General features: G+C 24.8%; 1 long non-coding RNA gene across 1 annotated transcript in view; it reads right to left on the reverse strand.

Moving 5' to 3' along the window:
- Positions 1–12,423, reverse strand: part of LOC135931040 (uncharacterized) — a 36,347-nt gene extending 23,924 nt beyond the window's left edge. The window contains exon 1 of the long non-coding RNA XR_010572914.1: positions 12,291–12,423. This is a non-coding gene — a long non-coding RNA (uncharacterized LOC135931040). The remainder of the gene's footprint in view (positions 1–12,290) is intronic.
- Between the last annotated feature and the right edge of the window lie 4,047 nt (positions 12,424–16,470).

A 16,470-nucleotide genomic window follows, 5' to 3' on the forward strand; every position in this document is an offset into this window, starting at 1 on the left:
GCTGTTGTTTTTTATGAATACTGTAGAATATTAGTGTTTTAATATTATTTGACTTTAAATTGATAACTAAAATAGTTTTTGATATTAAGATTTAGAATTTTGAACACTTGAGAAAAATTACACATTAAAATTGATACTGGGATTAACTTTGAACCATGTTATAAAGCGCTATACTTTTTTTCAGGCGTTAATTATTCACTATTTTATTAAGAAGAATATTATGAGAGCAATTTTTCTCATAGATTATATAAAGGTATAGATATCTATTATCGTAATTTCAGGATTAGTCAATATTTTTCTTGCTAAATAGGCTTAAAACGAGAGATTTTAAATATTAAATGCATATAAAAATTATTAAGATATATTTATAATTAATTCTAAAATCTTAATCCTTTAAATTAATATTTAGAAATCTACACAATCTAGTTTCCAATATAATTTAAAATGTCATCGATAGAGATTGATATAAAAGATATTGGTGCAGATAATTTATACAAAGTTATTTCTCTGTACAATGATATGTAATTTCCTTCATGAGATATCGCATAAAATTTATTCTCGAAAAAAAAACAAGGTATAAATATCATTGTAAGATGTGCCAAGTAAATTTTATCCTAACTAGAAACTTCAAAGAGGAAATATTTTAATATCCTTAAACTTAAAAATATAATATGAATAAAACATAGATGAGTTTATGTGATAGTTGATTTTCTGACCCAGTCTATGACAATAACATATTTAAGAATTTTTTTATAAATTAAAATTACAAGAAATATATTAGCATCTCATTTTATCACTCAAAAATTATTATGTACCTTACTACTCGTATATATAATAACATTTTTTGTCCCTTATCTATGATACATCCTCACTGATATTTTAATTTAACATGTTTAGGATATATATCTTTAGCTATTTTCTTTAAAAAATGTTAAAAATAGCGATTATGAAAATTGTCACCTATCTATGATACATCCTAACTTAATTTTTAATTTAACATGTTTAGAATATATATTTTTAGCTATTTTCTTTAAAAAATGTTAAAAATAGCGATTATGAAAATTGTCACCTATCTATGATACATCCTCTTAAATTTTTAATTTAACATGTTTAGAATATATATTTTTAGCTATTTCCTTTAAAAAAATTTGAAAAAGTTCAAAAATAGCGATTATGACAATTGTCACCTATATGATACATCCTCACTGAATTTTTAATTTAACATGTTTAGAATATATATTTTTAGCTATTTCCTTTAAAAAAATTTGAAAAAATTCAAAAATAGCGATTATGACAATTGTCACCTATCTATGATACATCATCACTGAATTTTTAATTTAATATGTTTAGAATATATATTTTTAGCTATTTACTTTAAAAAATTGAAAAAAGTTCAAAAATAACGATTATGACAATTGTCACCTATCTATGATACATCCTCACTGAATTTTTATTTTACATGTTTAGAATATATAATTTTAGCTATTTCCTTTAAAAAAATTTGAAAAAGTTCAAAAATAGCGATTATGACAATTGTCACCTATCTATGATACATCATCACTGAATTTTTAATTTAACATGTTTAGTATATATATTTTCAGATATTTCCTTTAAAAAAAATTAAAAAAGTTCAAAAATAGCGATTATGACAATTGTCACCTATCTATGATATATCTTCACTGAATTTTTAATTTAACATGTTTAGAATATATATTTTTAGATATTTCCTTTAAAAAAATTTGAAAAAGTTCAAAAATAGCGATTATGACAATTGTCACCTATATATGATACATCCTCACTGAATTTTTAATTTAACATGTTTAGAATATATATTTTTAGCTATTTCCTTTAAAAATATTTGAAAAAATTCAAAAATAGCGATTATGACAATTGTCACCTATCTATGATACATCATCACTGAATTTTTAATTTAACATGTTTAAAATGTATAATTTTAGCTATTTCCTTTAAAAAAATTTGAAAAAGTTCAAAAATAGCGATTATGACAATTGTCACCTATCTATGATACATCATCACTGAATTTTTAATTTAACATGTTTAGAATATATATTTTTAGATATTTCCTTTAAAAAAATTTGAAAAATTTCAAAAATAGCGATTATGACAATTGTCACCTATCTATGATACATCATCACTGAATTTTTAATTTAACATGTTTAAAATATATAATTTTAGCTATTTCCTTTAAAAAAATTTGAAAAGTTCAAAAATAGCGATTATGACAATTGTCACCTATCTATGATACATCATCACTGAATTTTTAATTTAACATGTTTAGAATATATATTTTTAGATATTTCCTTTAAAAAAATTTGAAAAAGTTCAAAAATAGCGATTATGACAATTGTCACCTATATATGATACATCCTCACTGAATTTTTAATTTAACATGTTTAGAATATATATTTTTAGCTATTTCCTTTAAAAAATTTTGAAAAAGTTCAAAAATAGCGATTATGACAATTGTCACCTATATATGATACATCCTCACTGAATTTTTAATTTAACATGTTTAGAATATATATTTTTAGCTATTTCCTTTAAAAAAATTGAAAAAAGTTCAAAAATAACGATTATGACAATTGTCTATGTACATCCTCACTGAATTTTTAATTCAACATGTTTAGAATATATATTTTTAGCTATTTCCTTTAAAAAAATTTGAAAAAGTTCAAAAATAGCGATATGACAATTGTCACCTATCTATGATACATCCTCACAAATTTTAAATTTAACATGTTTAGAATATATATTTTTAGCTATTTGCTTTAAAAATTTGGAAAAAGTTCAAAAATAACGATTATGACAATTGTCACCTATCTATGATACATCCTCACTGAATTTTTAATTCAACATGTTTAGAATATATATTTTTAGCAATTTGCTTTAAAAAAACTCAAAAAAGTTCAAAAATGGCGATTATGACAATTGTCACTTATCTATGGTACATCTTCACTGAAATTTTGATTTAACATGTCTACAATATATATTTTCATCTATTTCATTTAAAAAAGTTCAAAAATAAGCATCATAACAAATGGCTCTTTTCTATGGTGCATCTTCACTTAAAAATTTTAAAAAATAACTATGATGAATAGTTAATCCAGAGCATTATAATTTAAAGAAGCTTTAAGTAACTTTCCCGCCTATAATATTAATATATACTAAATGTTATTTGACTTTTGGTCAAAAAAAATGATCTAGATATTGGGTTAAGGGTGAAAAAAAGCAACCCTAACTTTAAGTCGTCTTTAAAAAGAAAGATCCATATTTTGAGTCGGATTGAATAAAACGACCCGATGTTTGAGTCTGAGTCAGATAAACGACCCAAACTTTGAGTTGGAGTCGAAAAATACGACCCAAACTTCAAGTTTGAGTCGAAAAATACGACCCAAACTTCAAGTTTTAGTCGAAAAATACACCCAAACTTCAAGTTTTAGTCGAAAAATACGACCCAAACTTCAAGTTTGAGTCGAAAAATACGACCCAAATTTCAAGTTTGAGTCGAAAAATACAACCCAAATTTTGAGTCGGAGTCGTAAAAAACGACCCATATTTTGGGTCGAGGTCGTTTTTTTCGGCTTGGACTTGGGTCGGAGTCGAAAAAAACGACCCATATTTTGGGTCGAAGTCATTTTTTTCGGCTTGAACTCGGGTCGAAGTCGTAAAAAACGACCAAAACTTTGAGTTAGAGTCGAAAAAAACGACCCAAAATTTGGGTGAGCTGCGTTCGAGCCGACTCGGCTAAGCCGATTAACAACACTACTAAATAGGCATTAAGGCAATTTGTAAATTAACGATTTTAATAAATGGGTAAGAAAGTGAAAAAGGTTCTAAGATCGTATAAATATATACTGAGGTTATAGGAAAGAAAAATAACAAACAAAGCAATAAAATGAGATGAAGATTGAAAAATTTGAAAATAAGGCGAAAAATTTAAGATATAAAGAAAAGAAAGATAAAATTTCTAAGACTATAAAGATATTTTTATCTGTGGTTATTGAGAAGAATGAAATAATAAGCAGATTAATAAAAGATGACTTGAAAATTTTAAAAAGAAAACTAGCTAAGATTTTTTCTAAAGACAAAATTATAAAAGAATTTTAGAATGATACTAATATAGTGTGTAAATAATTTTAAGATTTGGTTTAAAAAATACTATAATTGATAATGAAGATTAAAATTAGAGACTAAAAACTTATAGAAGGCAGATATAATAATGATATATTAAACGGTTTAAAAATTTTATTTCATTATTATTAAAAATATATGTTACAATTTGATAAAATTCTATCCTATATATATGTCGTATTGGGATATGGAATCATGTGGGATTCGGAATTTCCACGTTTTATTGGGGATCTTTTTTAAAAAAATTTTTTTTTTTAAATATTCCGAATCTCCATGAAAAGAAAAGAAAATATATTTTTCTTCTCTTTTTTTGCGGCTGGCACCATATAATTAAAAGGCCAAAATAAGGGATTTAAAAAGAGAATTTAAAAAAAAGAAGTAAATAGTATAAAATTAAGGCATATAATAAATGAAAAGGATGAGGTTAAGACATTTTTGTTTTAAAAAATATTAAAATATATTACTTTTTCTTCTGTTTTTTTGCAGTTGGCACCATATAATTAAAAGGCCAAAATAAGGGATTTAAAAAGAAAATTTAAAAAAAGAGTAAATAGTATAAAATTAAGACACATAATGAATGAAAAGGGATGAGGTGAAGATTTTTTGCAATATGGCATTTCCTTGAACATTTAAGCAGGGACCGTATATAAAAAATTATAATGGTTACGTTTTGGTTATGGTTCTTGATGAGAAGAAATTCATAAAGGTTCGGTTCGATTCAGCCAATTATAAAGGTTTATAAAGGTTCATTATGGTTAGAAATTTTTTTTTTATTGAAGCAACACCATCTTCTAATTTATTTTTATTATAAGCATCTATAAATTATATATAAAAAAAAATAAGATTCAAAATAACTCATTTTTAAATATATTATTTGAACTTATAAGTAATATATTTTCAAGTATAAATGGATTCATTTTTGTTCGTTGTGACGATAACACAATTAGCCCCGAAAAAGCCCTTTCTACAGAAACTTGTGTTGTGGGAACCCCCAGTACTATAAGAGCACGTTTATATAATTGGATATAAATTATTTCCCTTGCTAAAATATAAAAAGTGACCGTTTTTTATAAAGGTTCTTTTTACTCCTTCAAAATATATCGGTTCGGTTACGGTTATGGTTCAGATATTTATAACAAAAATAAATTTAAAAAAAAAAAATATTTAAGGGGATTCAGAATCTTTTTTTTTAAAAACAATTAAATTATATTTTTTTGCCGCCTGGCAGGCACCAGAAAATTTTATTTTTTAGAGATATTTAATAAGTATTACTTTTATGCTTTAAATCATTAAATAATAAATACTCGAAAAAATGGTTTTAATATAAATTAAATGTAAAAATATAAATGTGGCAATGTCAATATTCACACCCATTCAAGCTTACCACTAAAAAATTTTCGACCCGACCTGCCCGCTCACGAAAGGCAATATTTTGTTTCATGCCCGAAAATTCACGGTGTTTTTAAATTTTTCAAAACTTTAATGCTATAATTTTTTACACTTTTTTGAATTTATTTCTTTAATTCCATATCCATAATAACAAAAAATAAATACATATTATAAATCTAAATTTTTACTTAGAAAAAGAAGAATGTCTATTTTTTTTTTATTTTAATTGTGTACGCCTTTCCTCTAATAGGTGACTGGCTACAGAAAATAACCTTTCACTAGAAGCCGAATTTGCCAGGGCTGACAAAATTTTACTCTCTAATTTTCTCAAAAAAGGAAATAAATTTTCCTGCTTACAAAACTTCTAAATATTGTCTTTGTTATTTGTTTTATTTTTTAAAATATTATTTTGATAATATTGATATTGGTATAATTTTTAAAAAAATGATAAAACACTAAAATATTAAAACAACTATATAAAAATATGTAAAAATATTTAAAATTACTAAATAAAAATATATATTGGTTCTTTTCTTAGCCTTTTTAAAAAAAACATTTTAATAATCTCAACTTAAAATTTATTCGTTGTTATAAATAATTTAGTTTTAACAATCTCTAAATGAGTCTAACCTTATTTGCTCAACCTTAAGATACATATTATTTTTCCTTATTCATAATTGATTTTTAAAAACAGCTAACTCAATATTACATCCAGAAAAATAAACCATTATAATTTTTTATATACTGAACCGTAACGGTCCCTGTTAACGAAATGCCATATTGCATTGAATAATTGTTGCAATAATTCGGATTTTTTATAAATATATTTTTTAAAACAAAAAAGTTTTAACCTCATCCCTTTTCATTCATTATATGCCTTAATATTATACTTACTTTTTTTTTAAATTCTTTTTTTAAATCCCTTATTTTGGCCTTTTAATTATATGGTGCCAGCAGCAAAAAAGAGAAGAAAAAGTAATTATATTATTTTATTTTTTTTTCATGAGGATTCGGAATATTTTTTAAATATTTTAAAAAAATATATCTAATAAAACGTGGGGATTTCGAATCCCACATGATTCCATATCCCAATACGACATATATATTTTATATTATAATTATTTACATATACAAAAATAAGAAAAGAACAATTTATTTTAAGGTTCAATATTAAAGTAAGAAAGAATTTATTTTAAGGTTTTTAAATATAACACATTAAGAAAAGAAAAATTTTGTTTTTAAGGTTAAATAATTTAAATGACCTTAAATTTATTTTATATTTAACAGAGCCTAAGACGAATATATAATTATTGCTAAAACAGATGTTTGTTGGAATTAAATTCTTATTAAAGAATAACGTCTAAACTTTTATTTCAAGGGCTGCGAGAAAAAAAAAGCCTCAAGGATCTTGTAAAGAAAATTTTTTTTTATATAAGATCAGGAGTAAAAAGGGATATAAGTTACGCTCAAGTTGATAATATATAATAAAATATTAGGTTGTTGATTAACACCAATATCTCCAGAAAAGGAAAAGGCCTTCATCATTTGAAAAATCATGCCGCACTCGATCTCATTTAGAGATAGACTGATTTGAATTTAGAAAATGAAAAAATAGAGTATACGATTAATCGTTTATATCAGCTGAATCTAGAAGAAAAAATAAATAATAAATTAATAAGGGAAAGTAGATAAAACTTGTAGATAAAAGATCCAAGCAGAATGAAAAAATGATTTATTGTTTTGAAGTTGAATTGAGATAATAATTAAGAGAAAGAAGAAAAGAATTATTTTTTTTAGAAAACAAAAAATAGAGTATAGATTACTTGTTTAGATCAGAATATAGAGGAAAAGATATATATTAAATTAATAAGAGCCTTGAAAGTAGATACAAGAGAAAAGCTAATTACAATAGAACTTGTAGATAAAATATCCAAGCAGAATAAAGAAATAGTTTATTTTTTGTATGATGCTGATATTGAAATTCTAAAGCTATCCGAAGAGAAGAATAAAAGATTAATTTAAAGTTTTAATAAATGTAAGATAATTTACAAGAATTGTAGGATTGGTTTAAGAAATTTCGAAAAAGAAGAATTAGAGGGTAATAAGAATGTTTATGAAGAAAAGAAGGTGCATTATAGATATTTATTTCAGTTAATTTTAACAACGAGAGTGCAAGAAAATAAAGAACAACAAAGATATATATTTCAGTTGATTTTCAACAACGAGAGTGCTCGTCCAAAAGTTCCTAAAATATGATGATTTAAACGCCTAAAGGCACAAAAGGAAAAAAAGAGACTTTTAAATATAAATTAAGAATTAAAGATTTTTATGTATAAATCTAGCATTAACATGGTTGACAAAAGATAATGATCAATGGTTAGGATAAAGAAACAATAGAATCGATATCTAAACAAATGGTCGTAAAAAAAAGAGCAATATTGGAAGGTAAAAATAACACATGATTGACAAGATCTACAAGAGATCATGATTGTTACAAAATCGTTAGCTGACAAAAGATTGTTATAGTTACAAGAATTGCTAATTTCTTTCTAATAATCATGAATCGTTTACAAGCAATTAATCGTTTATCAGCAATCTTCAATCGTTTACCAGCAATCTTCAATCGTTTACCAGCAATCGTCAATCGTTTACAGAGATAAACTTTTTTATTTAATAGAGATTGTGAGAAACAAGCAACAGAAGCTAGAACAAATCGGCATGAATTTTAAGCTGGTATTAAAAGAAACAAAAGCGGGAAAGGAAATTAAGCGATAATCCGATACAAGCTGTTAGAAGCTAAGAATAGTAAACAAAGGACAGGTCATTAGAACAGGTCTAAAAGATTAACCCAGGAGGTGATTAAAACAAGTCACTGGATAAGATGGAAGAAAACTATAGTTTATCGAGATATATGATTATTAAAGCAAATTGAAATTTGGTTGTTTAAATAGTCCGAGTTTTTGTTGAATTATAATTTGCATATTAATTGCCAGCACTATAAATCAGACTGCATAGTATTTTATTTTTTTAAATACCCGGGGAGGCCTAAAATTTTTTTAAAAAAATACCCAAGCCAGGCCATATATTTTAAATCGCCACTATTACTAATAAAAATTAAAAATAAATGTAATATATTTTAGAAAAATCCGGGCCGGGCCTGAAAATACCCGGGCCGGTCCATGTAAATGGTATACCTCTGCAAGTCTCTGCTATAATATATTATGGAAGTTAATGAAATTTATTATATGATTCAATTTTTATGTTATTAATGGAAAAATTTTAAGAATTATTATTGTACATCGACGATTAGAAAATATTTTTTTATATTTAGTTATGTAAATGAGATATATATAGAAAAATTATATTATGCGCGAAATAATATTAGAGATTTTTTTTAATTTTTTAACTTTTTAGTTTTAAGACTTTCACAAATATTAAACCAAATCTGTTAAATTTTGAAAATTTTCTAGAAATATACTTTTACATGATATTTCTCGATAAACAAAAAAAGCTTATTTATTTCAATAGCTTTCGAAATTTGAGTTTTATTCAAGATTTGATTGCCTATCAAAATATTATTTCTTATCGAGAATGGGTTACATAGAGTGAATCGAAAAGTTAAATATAAGGATAATGGTGAACTAAGGATCAATTTGCTCTTCTACTTTTTTTATTATTCTCAAGATTATTTTGTAATCAGCTGCCTAAAATAAAAGAAGTAAATAAAAATTTAAGAAAACGTTCACGATTAAACCGAATTTAAGAAAGCGCCTACGTCATAATTGTTAAAATAATTGATGGTAAATTTTTATTGAACGAAATTATCATTTCAACAATCTTGAAAAATAAAAGGTGGAATATAATAAATATATTATTAAATTTAATTTTTTTCATTAAAATTTATAATCGCTTTTCATAGAAACATATGATAGAATAATATTTATAAGATGAATTATATAAACAACTTTAATATTTAAAAGAAAATGGTTTCACACTAGATATAAAAATTTTTAAAAAACGTAATTTAAAAAAAAAAATTAATAATATTAAGAATATAAAATTCTTTATTTAAATAGAAAATATAAAGAAACAAATTTAAATGTTTTCGAAATCAGGAGATTATTAAAAAAAATGTGATTCCTATATGGATAGGTTATAATTGTGTATCCTTTCTTTAACTTAATTAATGTATCCAAAATTAAATAATTCCCAAAAAGTATTATTATATTTCTTATTGAATTTTCAAATTTTATATTTGAATGCATTATTATTCCTGGACACCACAATCATAAGTAAAATATAATTTCTTTGCACTAAATCATGAATAATGTATATATAGCAGGATCGATTAAAATATTGAGTTAGTATTAAGCAAATATGTTGAGACATTTAACCATAAGGCTATCAACAAGGTAAATTGGACCTTTTTTACAATTTAATTCAGTTATAGAATGTAAACACGGTAAAATTTTGCATTAACCAATTAATGGTTACCTTTTTTCAGCTGATGAAAATTCTTAATTTTTTCAAATTTTATTTATTTTAGTATAACTAAGATATCACAAAAAAGTCGGCACGAAAAAATTATCTTAAATAGGAAATATGATTGACCATTAGGGGTATAAAGATAAGATAAAATTATTATTGAGTAAAATCGAAATGAGATAGATAATTTCAAAATTTCTTTACATATTTTACATTTATGAGATACAATTTTATAATATTTATATTTTATGAAATTTTTTAAACAATCAATATGTATTAGTATTTGACACATGTTACATGCTTACAACGTCACCTTTTGTTATCGATAATAGTTGTAATATTATACCCATAAGAATTTTCAGGTGTTTCACTTAGTGACTAGGATGACCTCTACTTGTACTCATTTTTTTTATTTACCAGAGGAGTTTTCAAAAGTGTGGTAGTTATTACCCGCCGAAATGTTAGTAATGATTTTTTATCATCAGGATACACTCGATTCCATAACTTCCATGAATTTACTACTTCTACATCAATAAGATTCAAAAATAGGCACTACCATTTTTTATCTCATATTTATTCTATATGTTGATACTATGTTATCGCATAGATCAAAACACCACAATTCTAAATCTTTTTATCTCTTACTCAGTTGTAATAAAATTTGGTTTATTGTTTTGAATAATTATGTGATTGATCCACAAGCAGTGAATACATTTCTTGATCAAAAAATAATCCAAATATTTCTATTGGAGTTTTTCCGATCAAATCAAATTGAGATTCTATAATTCTTTATCATTATCATTAGGTCTCAATGTGTAAATTGGATCAATTTTTCTCCATTTTAAATTATTTCGAAAATTTAATTTGCTTTCTTGATTTGTAGATATCGAGTATTCTGAGACAATTAATATCTGCTCGATTATGGATTTCGATCACCCCTTCAGTATCTAATGGAAGATTAGGTGTGTTGGTTATATCGTTCTCATCGAAATCTTCATCATCACTAATTAAAGCAGTATTAGGAAGTATAATTGCAACATCTGTTTTATAAATAGGGCCTTTATCGAAAAGCATGGATAGGGCTTCATCAACTGTTAGAAATTGTTTTGTCACAATAATAAAATTTGGCAAATATAAGTTGATAATAAATAATTTACAAATAATTTTTATATTCAAATGAAAAAATAAAAATTAATAATTTTCTGGAATTACTTTATATAAATAATAAAAATATTATAATGAAAAAATAGTATTTTTGTTTAGTAAGAATTATAAACAAAATATATAATTAAATATGTTGCCAATTTTTTATATATTTTATTTTAGAAAAATTACTTTTTTTTAATCTATAAGGTCAACGTTGCATAAATGGTACAGTAAAAACATATGATTATAAATCCAAGAATAGATAAAATGACGGGTCAAAATAAATTAGAATAGGTCAAGGCATATATTAGAAATTTATGTCAATTGCATTAAAAAAATAAATACTCTTTCAACGATGGAGCCTAGAACATATGACTTTTACTAATCCAAAGTTCTCGAACTTCAATGGCATCTAGCACACTCAAAAATAAATATTTAAAAAAATGTTTTTTATGTTGTACAATCTTCGAGTTATAAGAATCATATGTGAAATTATTTCAATTCAAAAAATTTATATGTGAAAAATCAATAAATATAAACTGTTGCAGATATGGTACGGTGACCATTAATGGTAGAGATTAGCAGCGATATCCTGGTTATTTAGTAAAAAATAGGGAAGTCACATCGAAAGCCTAACAATTTTGTTAACAGATAGAACAAAGGTTTGGACAATTTCAAGATTTAGGCAAATTTCTGGTTAAAATATTGAGTTAGCCGTTTTCAAATGATAAAAATTATAGAAATATTTACTAATATTATTCAAAATAGTAAGTATATTTCGAACTAAAACGAATATTATTCGGGTAACCAATTCTTAAGTTATTTTTATAAGGTAAGATTAAAATAAATTATTATTAGGAGAGACCAATTGGCAAACTTTTAAAAAAAGGATCCTTGTGAATGGATATGGAATAATTTAATAATATAAATTCGTATACTATGTATTGTTTTTTTGGAATAAATTTAAAATCCTAATAATAAAAAATATAAGAACACGTATCGTCCTTAAGAATAGATATATAATTTTATAAATAATAAAAATATTGTAATATATATCATCTTTTTGGAATAGATATATAATCCTATATAATATTATTTAAATAATAAAAATTATGTACTATGTGATGTGATTGGCGAATATTGAGTTATTATGCTAATAGGTTTTTTAGTAAATAATGTTTAATCGATATATATTTATCATGTAATAGTTTTTTTACGTAATGTTTATCGATTTTTGTATGTTTATCGTTGTTGAAAAAAAAATATAATATTATTGTTATTGTGTAGATTATTTTTGTATTTATTCTTTTCGCGATGTTATATAAAGTGAAAACAAAGCAAAATAAATCATTATTATTCCTGTTGCTAAAAGAAAATTTGAAAAGAGAATTTCATTCATTTTTAGTTGAAAGGAAAAAAAATAAGAAAAAGGAAAAGAAAAAGAAAATAAAAAATATATCAAGTAAAAAAAGTATACATTTATTCTAAAAAAGAATTAAAATTAAATTAAAAAGATTAGCGTAGTTAGAAGGTACCAAGGAAAAGAAACTATGTATATATTTTTGTGAGTTATATACAAAATAATCAGCAGGGATAATAAAGCATCGTGACAAAATGGCAAGCTTTAAAAAAAGTAAGATCCTTAATATAAATTTATTTAAATAATAAAAATAATATACTATGTATATTTTTCTGTGAGTTATACAAAATATTTCATAGATAAAAGGGCATATTGCTCAAAATATATCAAGTAAAAAAAGTATACATTTATTCTAAAATAAAAATTAAATTAAAAAGATTAGCGTAAGTTAGAAGGTACCAAGGAAAAGAAACTATATATTTGTGAGTTATATACAAAATAATCAGCAGGGATAATAAAGCATTGTTCGTGACAAAATGCCAAGCTTTAAATAAAGTAAGATCCTTAATATATAAATTTATTTAAATAATAAAAATAATATACTATGTATATTTTTCTGTGAGTTATACAAATATTCATCATAGATAAAAGGGCATATTGCTCGGCCCGACATAATGGATAGCTTTAAAAATAAGTAGGATACTTAAAATAGATATATAAATTTATTTAAATTATAAAAAAAATATCATATAGTGTTGTTCTATCGTATTCGTATTAACGGGATTAATCGGATATAACCTCAACACCACATTGAGGAAAACAAACCCGAGACATAGCCACATATAGCTGTCAATGTGAAAAAACAGGATGAGGTAAATAGATGCCAACTTTGTCCAACGACGTTTGTCTCTGAGCTTTATAAATTGTCATGACATAAGCAGGTCTCACGAGAAATTGGCGGCACTTAAAAAAATTGTAAGCCAGAATCAGTTGGAATTAAGAAAACCTTAATGGTAAGAAAGCTACCAGAAGCAAATTCTGCTTCAAACAATATTGTAATTAAAATTATGATCCATTAGAATTGAATTTACTTGAATACTGGTTGAGTTGAATTTAGAATAGAATGATTTGAAGAAAATATTTATTTTTATTTTTTGATATCTAAAATTTGTACATATATATAATTTGCTTCAATATAATATAATTAACTTGCACACTATAATTAGTGACCCATTAGAAGTGAAATTACTGGAATACTGTTGATTGAATTTGAGATAAAATAATTTGAAGAAAATATTTATTTCTTTATTATTTTTTTGAAATTGATAAATAAATAATAAGAATAGTAACGATGACATGACGTAGCGATAACCTGACACACGAATGATGTAGCGAGGACATCAAAAAATTATAATATAGATAGTCTATAAATTTTTAATAAACATGGAAAAAAAATTAATATTGACCTGTAAAATAATTTTTTAAAGAAAATTCTCCGTTGCTTCCTTATTTTCCCGTTTTTCTCCAAATTTCTAGGGAAATGTCTTCCTATTCTAGTTTTCCGGTAAATTTACATCCCTAGTCATGTCAAAATAATTATAAATTAATATTTCCTCCATATTCAGAATGTATGAGATACACTTTTCTAATTTGATAAATGAATTAACAATTTAGCAGTATAGAATATGCCAGGATATCTGTTGGTAAAATGTTAGACATTAGGATAACAGGTATGCCCAAATGAATCAAACGTTTTTTCCAATAATGTTTAAAAATGACATTGCATTTTAATAAATCAACAGATATATTTTTAAAGGATAATTTATATTTTAAATATATATTTTATTTTTTAACCTCAAATAAATTTACATTTCAGGCCATATTCAGGCAATTTTCTATTCTTTGTGTCATTCTAATTTTTTAGTCATTGCTGTATTGAATTTGATTTCATTGTTATAATTATTATCATTTTCTATTTCACAAGGGGCATCGTTAGCCTTTACAATCTCAGGGGGCTCAACTAAAAAAAATTAATGGGGGCAAAGCCCCCCATACCTCCTTATTTGCGGGCCTTCAGTCTGCTTTTGCCCAGCCTTCGGCCTGGTTTTATATTAATATATTATATTTTTAAAATTTACTAACTCTGAACTATTCTGAATTTCATATTTTGTCATTTATTATATTATGCATACAAAATAAACGAGCATATAAATAGATCGGATATAATAAGATATTTCTTCATTAGTAAGTTTGTTTATATTTCTAAATCATTCTAGGTATGTTTCTAAGGCATGTGAGCTCTAATCTTTACCATCACGAACAGTGTTGTTGCTTATAATCTGGGCAGGGAGGCTTTAATTTTTCAATTAAAAAAAATTTCCATAAATATTCCGATTCTTCGTTACCTTTGGGCTGCGTTATTTTTTATAAAGATTTCAATCCCTCCGCTGAGATTCCTTTTCCATATTTTGTTATGAAAATTAAATTCGAATTCATAAGATAAACGACTCACACTTGGTAGTATTGTAGGATAATGTATGCACAGTTGAGGAATTTTTTAAACTTTTTGTTAGGAATATCTTGATGATATATTTTTTTAAAATATCAGACAATCAATAAAAATTAGTTCATTGGCAAAAAGATACCGAAGAACCTCATGAAATTAAACCTAAAACTAGGTCTATTTCTAGCCTATAGTGCGTTTAAATGTTAATCCTAACATTGTAAAAATTTGATAAGGCTTGTGGCACGAGTTGACTTTTTTTTCAAGACTGAGCTCTCCTTTAACTGTAAACGTGGATCAAGACTAAGATACAGTTTTAGAATAAAAATTTTGTTTTGTCTTTTTAGATTTGACTCAAAACTTATTTAAAATGAGGCGATTTATCGTCAATACTTGCTGGTAGTGAATTATGTAAATAAAACAGAAGCAAAAAATTTCAATGATGGTTGTAAATTTTTTTTAAAATTTGATGTTAAAATATAAATAAGTCAATACTATCAATTTATAGGATATTTTAACGCGTTGAGGGCTCCATTGCCTCATAGAGTTGGTGCATTGAAATAAAGTAAAAATTTAAAAAACCTGTCATCATCGCTGTCGATTGTTATTGCATCTTATTCTTCAACTAATATCTTTTATTGGCCTTTTTTGGTTTTATATTTTATAAAAATAGTATTTCTACAATTTTCTATAAAACTTTTATTAAAAACTTTTACTTTCCTATTAACTTAGATAACATAAATTATCCAATTTTACTCAAGAATTTAGAAAAAATATTTAAGGATTTCTCGAGTATTTTTCTACATAGAAACGATTTTTATACCTTAAAAAGAAATAATGAAACTATTATTGATTTTTCAATTAAATTAAAAAGCATTTGTTCTTTATGTAATTTTAAATCACCGGTTGATGAACTCTTAAGAGATATTTTCATCTTAGGAGTAGGGTTACCTGAGCTGGACAAAGAACTTCGGTCAAAATATGCCGAAGGAAATATTACTTTTGAAGATATTGTACATCTAGCTAATGCGCTGTCTTCATTGGAGAAAGAAACCCTGACAGAAGTTAATAAAATAATTAAACATAAGCCTATGCTATGTTCCAAAAATACTTATTTTACGAATAATTATAACAACTTAAACAAATTCAATAATAATAATAATTATAATGCTAACAAATTCAACCATAATTTTTATAAACCAAGTTTTAAACCTAATTTCAGTCAAAAAAAAGTAATATGCTTTAGGTGCGGAAAAGCAAACAACATAGCGAAAGAGTGTAGAACGCATGCTATACAAATGACTTTACCACAGACACGCCTGTCTTTTGCTAGTAAAGCTACAATCGATGCGAAGATAAATGGGCTGTAGCTTACTATGGAATTTGATACTGGCGTGGCATGTAGTGTGATAGATGAGGTTACCTGGAGTCGCAT

Source organism: Gordionus sp. m RMFG-2023, chromosome 1 (assembly GCF_954871325.1).
Source record: "Gordionus sp. m RMFG-2023 chromosome 1, tfGorSpeb1-WG-v2, whole genome shotgun sequence".
Classification (NCBI taxonomy): domain Eukaryota; kingdom Metazoa; phylum Nematomorpha; class Gordioida; order Chordodea; family Parachordodidae; genus Gordionus; species Gordionus sp. m RMFG-2023.